A 10,111-nucleotide genomic window follows, 5' to 3' on the forward strand; every position below is an offset into this window, starting at 1 on the left:
AAACTTGACTATTATGACTATTAACAACCTATATACATTACATTTTTACATAAACTACACAATCACAATACCTTAATTGAGAGCAGAAATACATATACATATAACAAAATTGACCTTAAATTTATATCACTAAAGCAAAATCCATATCAACGCAAATTATTCATACCTATATCATATCCCCCTTTAAATGTAAAAGAACATTTATAAACAATATTTGGGAATATGGGCGCAGTTTTTTCTCTCCAATCTGCTTCCTGCTGAATGGGGGCACTCTTATTTAGGTATTTCAGGGTATAACCTGTGTGCTAGTTTCACCTCAGTCGTCAATTGAGTGAAGTAATTTTTTGAAGGCATTCACAGCAACCTTTCAGGAGGATGTGGTCTATCATACCATATTGGGATGGAAGCAATCCACAGACTCACCCTCTGTGAAAACAAAATAATAAACTCCTTTCCAAAGCATCATGTCCTTAGATCCAAATTTCAAAGTCAAGGCATTTTCAAAGTATCTATGTTGAATTAGTTCAGCAGCATTTATAAACAAATATCTTTTAGCAGCTGTTGCTCCTTCCTCAGCATTCAAACAATTCAAAGAGAGCATAATAGCATACAGTATCAAGATTCTCTGTGTATTTTCCATCTTTGTGCAGCTTTGTTTTAACCTCTATTTCGTTTAATTTTACTTTTATTTTTTGCTTATTGAGATAGGTTCTCTGTATATTTTTGACCTGGAGTAACTCTGTAGACCAGGCTGTCCTTGAACTCTCAGAGATCCGCCTGTCTCTGCCTCCCAGGCATTGGGATTAAAGGCGTGTGCTACCACACCTTGAAGTCACAGAGGTCAATCTCCCTCTGCCTCCCAAGTGTTGAGATTTAAGTTGTGTACTACCACACCCAACAACTCTCTTCCTTCCTTTTTTTTTACTTTTAAGAACTTTTAACTTTTAGCTTGCATATATTTTTAACACACTGTAAATCATTTAAAACTTTTCTTTGTCTTTGACGCTCTCTTTACTGTATCTCTCTCTGTTTTTCTGAGCACATGAGTCTTTAATTTACCAAGCAATCTCAGTAGGAATAAAGCTGTGGCTTTGCCGGCTAGATGTAGCCCATTCCTTAGCTTTCTGCCATTCCAACCTTGTGGCTGAGGTACCAGCCAGAGCTGCATTCAGTGCCACAAGTCTACAGTGTTTCAAGGTCCTTGCCATAAAACAAGCTGCAACAGACAACACTCAAGTCCTCTCTATGTAGCTGGCCCTCCTGCCTCAAACAGTCAGAGTTTGCCCTGGCAGGATGGCCCAGAAAGCAGGCATTTTAAAACAATACAGGTTTTTTTTCCTGCTACTGCTGAAAACAAACAAGCATTCAGTCGGCTTTTATCAACACCATTTAAATGTTTTGTGGCAGGACCTCTTTAGAGCTGCAGGGTTTTGCAGCTGAAGCTGAGTCAGGAAGCCTCTCTTAGATGAGAGTGCTTGCTTGCTTCTAGCAAGCAGAGCAGACCTGAGAAATCGCTGCTACCAAGAAAACATGCTTTACTTTTTCCCAAGCTTTCTCAGGCTTTCAGTGGATTCAGTTGTCCATACGTTGGGCACCACTCTGTAGTAATACGAGCGGCGGGGCTGAGTCCCCAGCACCCCGGCTGCCTGGCTAGCTTATACCCCGAAATAATTACACGGACACTGTATTCTTTTAAACACTGCTTGGTCCATTATATCTAGCCTCTTCTTGGCTAACTCTCCCACCTGCACTAGCCCATTTCCAATCATGTGTGTAGCACCCCAAGGTGTGCTTACCGGGAAGATTCTAGCGTACGTCCATCCAGGGTCGGAGCTGAATCGTGTCTGCCCAGGAGAGGGGAGCATGGCGTCTCTCTGAGCTCACTTCCTCTTCCTCCCAGCATTCTGTTCTGTTTACTCCTCCCACCTATGTTTTAACCTATCAGGGCCAAGCAGTTTCTTTATTGCTTAACCAATGAAAGCAACAGATTTATATATGAAACTCCCACATCAATAGGATACCAGCCATCAGGGACTCTATGTGATGTAGGCTGGTCTTCTATCTATCTGCTGCTTCCATTGGTTAATTAATGAAGAAAACTGCTTGGCCTGATAGGTCAGAACATAGGTAGGCAGGGAAGATAGAACGGAATGCTGGGAGGAAGAGGAAAGTGAGGCAATCACTATGCCTCATCTCTCTGGGGCAGATGTCAAAGATCCAGCCACCAGGTCAGACATGCTCGATCTTCCCCAGTAAGCCACCACCTCGTGGTGCTACACACATCAATACTAATGGTGCCCAACATTGTTATTTCGGGGCATGAGCTAGTCAGGCAGCAAGGAACTGGGTAGCAGGAACACAGCCCCCTGCTCCATCTACAGCTAGTCAGGACTGCTATTCTATACAAGCTTCTAATGCAGGTAGGGTGTTCGCTTACATCAAGACTGACCTGATCCAAGCTGAAGGAAGTAAGCATGAATAGCACTCTGCAATGCCTTTCCCTTTTCTCATTTGCTATGGAGCAGTCAGTTTCTCTGGGCTCATGGCCTCAGCTTTTATCCCATGATCTAAACATTAGTCTTTAATGTCTGAAGGAAAGAAATTCATTTGAAAATAAGATATCTATATCACTTCCTTCAAGTGAGCTCTATCTTTTCCCACATTCCAAAAAACCCACATGTTAAACATAGTCTCCTTTAAAGGAAAAGAACACTTTCAGTTTTCAAGTTAGTCAACAGAAGACACACTTGACTGTGGCTTGGCACCTTTGCTTTTTATGTATTTGCAAACACATAAAAACTTGCAAAGGTGTGTGATATACATGTGTATCTATGTGCAAATGCACACTCGTGCATGCAGAGGACCAAGGTCAGAGTCAAGCATCTTCCTAGCTTGCTCCCCACATGATTTACACTGGCAGGGTTGTCCCTGAACCTCAGCTCAGCAACTGAGCTAATCTAGGTCTCCCTAAGGATTCGCAGTCTCTGCCTCCTGAATAAGAGATTCTGACTACAGGTGAGCTGACACCTGCTAAACTTTATGCTGAGGGTCCCAACTCAAATCCTCAGACTCATGTGGCAAGAGCTTTATCCTTCGGGCCCTCTCCTCAGTACCTACCTGCATTTTGACTATCAATAACATCCCCTGATCACGTTCTCTTTATTTGATTAACTGAAATGAGCTCAATGTTATTTTTTTTTGTTTAATTGTAATAAAATTAATCCTTTAAAGCTGTCAGCCACATACATGTCATAACACTGACATGACTATTTTGGCATTGTTTTTAGATAATCTAAACACAGCATCGGGGAACATGAAGGTTCAACTTTGCTGCTGTCTACATTGGCTTTACACAAACTTACAAAGGTGGAGGGCCAACCATGTGCACTTGTGAGTGTCTTCCCACATGACTCTTGGACAAATTAAACACAGCTAAGTTATGAAACACTGACTGGGAGAAGGGAAAAAGGGAGGGGAGCAGAGAAAAACATAAAGATCAATAAAAACAATTAAATGAAATATAAATGTTAAAAACTGTGTGCATTTTTTAGTTTCTTTTATTCAAATAAGAGACTACGATGTTTCCAATAATGGGAAAAGACACTTAGTGGGTGCCCATTCCATTTTAACTCTGGAAAACTTCAAGAGTCAGTGCTCAGTTACTGTTATAACCCAGACAAGGACACCTCTCACCCACGCTTGCTTTTCATAATGGGTACAAGAACATGGACCATGACCCGAAGCAGAGTGCCCTGCCCAAAGCCTTTTCAGACATACTAACACGCACTATGGATTCTCCCAGGAACAAGCGCTTTGCAAGGTCCTTCCTGTGAGAAGAAGATGGAAAGTGGAGCTGTTAGGGAAATACAGATTTCAGCTTGGCAAGATGAAGAGATTTCTGGAGATGGATCATACCCAACACAAAACTATGTAGAGATGGTGAGCTCTAAAGAATGAAAGCGGCTTTTCATTGATCTCCATTTTATTGCAAAAAAATAACCACATTAATCAACACCAGGCTCATATGCTATATTAGTAGAGGGATTGCTTAGAAACCACTAGGTCTTGACTTAAATTCCCATTATAAAACAGGGGCCAAAAAGAAGAAGAGTATAAGACGGAGGAGGAAAAAAAACAAAAGCAAAATTTAAGAACAAATTGAGAGGCACCAACCAGTTTCTAGAATCAACACTGCATGTGTGTGTGTGTGTGTGTGTGTGTGTGTGTGCGTGTGTGTGTGTGTGTGTGTGTGTGTTTGAGTGTAGGTTGACTTTGTCCTCTCAAACATGCTTCCCATACCCTGCAACTAAACAACGACCTCATGCTTGGGGCTCAAAGCAGATAGGACCCACAAGGTGAAGAACATATCTCCTAATGAGATGCTGATGGATGGGAGCTGGAACGGCTACTGAAACAAGTCACATACCTTAAATCAGAGGGAGACAAAATTGTTTTAGCATTGGCTTGGCTTCCACACCCAGAGCAGAGAGAGAGAAGTCACTTTAAGGCATCTAACATAGAACTTCCTACTCAGCTCACAAAAGCAAGCCCCGGCTGTGTGTCAACCTCTGCAAACAGGGCCATGATTTTGTCTTTTTCCCGCAGTATATACACTTCAGTGGGGACTTCCACCCATGGTAAATCTGACAAGCATATTCTTTCATGTTACACAAAGTTCTCCAGCATCAGGATGAAGAATACTATCTCTGCTTCAGCGAGATTTCCAGAATCCTGCCCTGCACAATATTAATCTCTGTATTTCAAGTGTTATTCTTCCATACCTATCAGTCCATGCCTCCTCTCAACCCTAACATAACTATTTGGCAATGTGTTTGGCTAGCCACACATAGAATCCCAGAAAAATTAGCATTAAGTGTTGTCACTATTAATACCATCGTCTCAAGTTAGGATCATTTTTTTCTTTATAGAGTGTAGCACTTTTAACCATGATATTCAAGACACAAAATAGAAAGATGGGGACAATTAAAGAGTTAAAGGGGCAAGGAGTATTTCCATAGGAGGCTAAGTGTGTGGCCGGCTGGGGGTCCAAAATTGCATCACAATGAAAACCATGTGCTGTGAATGTTGTCCACCTAGAGATGATGTCCCTTTTATGTAGTGCTGTTTCAATTAAGGTTAAAATCGATTTAAAGTTCAGTTTGTCAAGTGCTGTAATCTCAGCACTTGGGGGGTGGAGGTGGAGGCAAAAGAACCATGAGTTCAAGGACAGCAAGGGTTACACAGAGAAACCCTGTGCCAAAAAAACCAACATTCAAACAGGGAAAAAAAATAAAATGGAATCCAATCATTGAAAAGTGCCTAGGACAAGGCTAGCTAATGCCTAAGGAAGGCTATAGATTGTCTGTCCAATTGCTTTGTTTGGATTCACTGACCTTCAGTTTTGCTTCAGGCACTTTCAGAGCTCTTGCAAGTTCTTTCCTGTGTAAAGACAACCATGGATGTTTATCATGCAGGGTTTTACATGCAATAGAACGTCATACATGAATTCTTTGCCTTTTAAAATATCACCGTCCTCCCTCACACTTGGCATTTACATTTATTCTCAGAGGCAGTCTCACTTTTGAAATGAATTCATCTCCTGCAAAAGTTTCTAAATGATAGAGACAAATAATTTTAACAAACTATTGAAAATTAAAAATAAATGTCAAAGTCGATCCTGAGCAAAGTATGCTAAATTAAAAACAGCACTAGGGGAGGGGAAAGAGAAACCAAAAGGAGTTGATGGCTAGGTACACAGTCCCTGAAAAGATGAGGAGGTCACACAACAAACTATAAACTCCTAGCACTCGTGAACTTGATGCTAGTAAGTTGTTTGGGTCCACAAACTCTGGTCTCTATATTTCACAGAAATTAAAATATGACTCGGAATGAGAGGTGTTGACTATGGACATTTGCTTCACGCCAGCACTACCTGTTGGTACTGAGCTCGGGCCCCACACGGGGCATCCTCCTGTGCCCACCACCAAAGGAGAAGGCCCCTGTGACTTGGAGAGGGACGATAAGGAATACAGTGCCTCAAAGAACCAAAGGCACCTCAACATGAGCCAAAGGCCAGGGAGGTTGGGGAGCTCTTGGTCCAAACCACATACCTGGCAGCCAAATCTGGGTCCCGGGATTTTTTAAAGACGCGTTCCATTTTTCTGATCTGACGCGGTGTGAAATGGAAGAGGTTTTGATGACCCTGGTGCCGCTGAGGAATCCTTGCCACACCAGCCTCTGAGGTGTTCAATTCTTCCAGGTCAAGCTCCAAAGAAGAATCCGGGTGGCTATGGCCACCATCTGCCTCCATGGCCGCAGCTGACGTGGAGGCCACAACTTCGTTCTCACAAACTATTTCCTCCTCATAATCTTTCTGAGTATAATATTTATGCTCATAATAAAGCTTCTTGGCCCTAACTACAACTGTGGACCTCAAACAGCACTCGGGTCCCAGGAATGATTGACTTGGAGGTCTAGAATCTCGGCAGGGCTACCAACCAAACAATGAGAGGACGGGAGCAAAGGATGACGTCAATGCGTCAACAAGCAGGTCTGTGCATGCTCCCCAGTTCTCAGGGGTCCTCATGCACGATGTCCAGGCGCTCACTTGCAAGAAGTAGCTGGACACTCGAGCGCCCTTCACTCACTGCTGCCCTGACTGACTGCACTGGCCCTTGTGCCCACTTGCTGAGGTAACTGCTGTCCGTTTAAGCTCACAAATAATGGGTGTGGCCCAAATGAGGAGAACCTGAGGGAGAATGATGGGGTGTGAAAAGGTAGCATGGAGTTAAATCTTGTTCCTAGGGCATGCTTCCAGAATGAGCATTAATGTGTATCAGCATGCTTCCTGTTCCTCCTAGGTTTTAGGGACGAGATGACGGGTGGATTGTGTGGAAGTGCAAGATCATTTGGAATGGAGCATGGGACAGATGCACTCGCTTGACTCCAGGATGCTCGAGTAAACATGTAAAAATTTCTGTGACTTCACCCTCCACCCAGCACTAGCGGCTCAGAAAAATGGGTTTAGAACTAAGTGGACATGGTCAGCTTTAATGGCTGCTAGTTCGGGAGTGCCTGTTAGCACAGTGAATGCTAGCCAGACATTGCTTTTCAAGTACAACATCAAGGTTTTGGGACTGGGTTGGAATAGAATTCTAGCTAACGACACTGTCCAATTAAAACAAACCGTGTGCTCATCCAAAAGAAAAATGATCTGCTTAAGAAGTTATTTTTTTACATCTTTTTTATTGAGAAAATGAGAAAAAAAACAAGTTTACACCTCCTCCCAGCCTCCCATTTCCCTCCCCCTCCCCCCACTCCTTTCCCTCTCCCTCTCCAGTCCAAAGAGCAGTCAGGGTACCCTGCCCTGTGGTAAGTACTAGGTCCTCCCCCCTCCATCCAGGTCCAGGAAGGTGAATATCCAAACTGGCTAGGCTCCCGCAAAGCCAGCACATTACCTAGGATCAAAACCCCTTGTCATTGTCCTTGGCTTCTCATCAGCTCTCATTGTTCGGCATGTTCAGAGAGTCCAGTTTTATCCCATGCTTTTTCAGTCACAGTCCAGCTGGCCTTGGTGAGCTCCCAATAGATCAGCTCTACTGTCTCAGTGGGTGAGTGCACCCCTCGTGGTCCCTACTTCTTTGCTCATGTTCTCCCTCCTTCTGCTCCTCATTAGGACCTTGGGAGCACAGTCCAGTGCTCCAGTGTGGGTCTCTATCTCTATCTCCGTCCATCACCAGATGAAGGTTCTATGATGATATGCAAGATATTCGTCAGTATTGCTATTGGATAGGGTCATTTCAGGTTCCCTATCCCCAGCTGCCCAAGGAATTAACTGGGGACCTCGGCTTGGGCACCTGGGAGCCACTCTAGTTTCAAGTCTCTTGCCAACCGTAAGGTGGCTCCCTTAACTCAGAATTGTGCTTCCGTGCTCCCCTATCCAACCTTCCTTTATCCCAATCCTCCTTTTTCCCCAAGTTCCCCCCATCCTCCCCTTCTCCCCTTTCTCTCCCCATCTCCTTTTACCCCCATCCCACCCCACCCCCAAGCTCTCAATTTTCTCCCCAGCAACTTTGTCTACTTCCCATAGCCAAGAGGATAACTATATGTTTTTCCTTTGGTTCACCTTCTTACTTAGCTTCTTTAGGATCACCAATTGTAGGCTCCGTGTCCCTTATTTATGGCTAGAAACCAATTATGAGTGAGTACATCCCGTATTCATCTTTTTGGGTCTGGGTTACCTCACTCAGGATAGTTTTTTCTATTTCCATCCATTTGCATGCAAAATTTGAGAAGTCATTGTTTTTTACCGCAGCATAGTACTCTAATGTGTAGATATTCCATACTTTCTTCATCCATTCTTCCATTGAAGGGCATCTAGGTTGTTTCCAGGTTCTGGCTATTACAAATAATACTGCTATGAACATAGTTGAACAAATGCTCTTGTCATATGATCGGGCATCTCTTGGGTATATTCCCAGGAGTGGTATTGCTGGGTCCAGGGGTAGGTTGATGCCGAATTTCCTGAGAAACCGAAACACTGATTTCCAAAGTGGTTGCACAAGATTGCATTCCCACAAGCAATGGATAAGGGTATCCCTTCCTCCACAGCCTCTCCAGCAAAGGCTATCATTGGAGTTTTTTATTTTAGCCATTCTGACAGGTGTAAGATGATATCTCAAAGTTGTTTTGATTTGCATTTCCCTGATCACTAAGGAGGTTGAGCATGACCTTAAGTGTCTTTTGGCCATTTGAACTTCCTCTGCTGAGAATTCTCTGTTCAGTTCAGTGCCCCATTTTTTTAATTGGGTTAATTAGCATTGTAAAGTCTAGTTTCCTGAGTTCTCTATGTATTTTGGAGATCAGACCTTTGTCTGTTGTGGGCTTGGTGAAGATCTTCTCCCAGTCAGTAGGTTGCCTTTTTGTCTTGGTGACAGTGTCCTTTGCTTTACAGAAGCTTCTCAGTTTTGGTAGGTCCCATTTATTCAATGTTGCCCTTAATATCTGTGCTGTTGGGGTTACACATAGGAAGCAATCTCCTGTGCCCATCTGATGTAGGGTACTTCCCACTTTCTCTTCTATCAGGTTCAATGTGTTCTGACTGATAGTGAGTTCTTTAATCCATTTTGACTTGAGTTTTGTGCATGGTGATAGATATGGGTCTATTTTCATTCTTCTACAGATTGACATCCAGTTATGCCAGCACCATTTGTTGAAGATGCTGTCTTTATTCCATTGTATACTTTTGGCTCCTTTATCAAAAATGAGGTGTTCATAGGTTTGTGCGTTAAAATTCGGGTCTTCTATACGATTCCATTGGTCGACTTCTCTGTTTTTATGCCAGTACCATACTGTTTTCATCACTGTAGCTCTGTAATAGAGTTTGAAGTCAGGGATGGTATTGCCTCCAGACAGTACTTTATTGTATAGGATTGTTTTGGCTATCCTTGGTTTTTTGTTTTTCCATATAAAGTTGATTATTGTCCTCTCAAGATCTGTGAAGAATTTTGATGGGACCTTGATGGGGATTGCATTGAATCTATAAATTGCCTTTGGTAGAATTGCCATTTTTACTATGTTGATCCTCCCAATCCAAGAGCAAGGGAGGTCCTTCCATTTTCCGGTATACGCCTCAGTTTCTTTCTTCAATGCCTTAAAGTTCTTGTCAAATAGATCTTTCACTTCCTTGGTTAGAGTTACCCCAAGATATTTTATGCTGTTTGTGGCTATCGTGAAAGGTGAAGCTTCTCTGATTTTCCTCTCTGCTTCCATATCCTTTGTGTATAAGAGGGCGACTGATTTTTTGGAGTTGATCTTGTCTCCTGCCACATTACTAAAGCTGTTTATCAGCTGTAAAAGTTCTTTGGTGGAGTTTTGGGGGTCGCTCATGTTCACTATCATATCATCTGCTAATAACAAAAGTTTTACTTCGTCCTTTCCAATTCGAATCCCCTTGGTCCCCTTATGTTGTCTTATTGCTATTGCTAGAACTTCAAGCACTATATTGAAGAGGTATGGCGAGAGTGGACAGCCTTGTCGTGTTCCTGAGTTTAATGGGATGGCTTTGAGTTTTTCTCCATTTAATTTGAAATTAGCTGTTGGCATGCTGTAT

The sequence above is a fragment of the Microtus oregoni genome, unplaced genomic scaffold (genome assembly GCF_018167655.1).
Source record: "Microtus oregoni isolate MIOR12 unplaced genomic scaffold, Mior012 000063F_ref0000156, whole genome shotgun sequence".
NCBI classification, from domain to species: Eukaryota; Metazoa; Chordata; class Mammalia; order Rodentia; family Cricetidae; genus Microtus; species Microtus oregoni.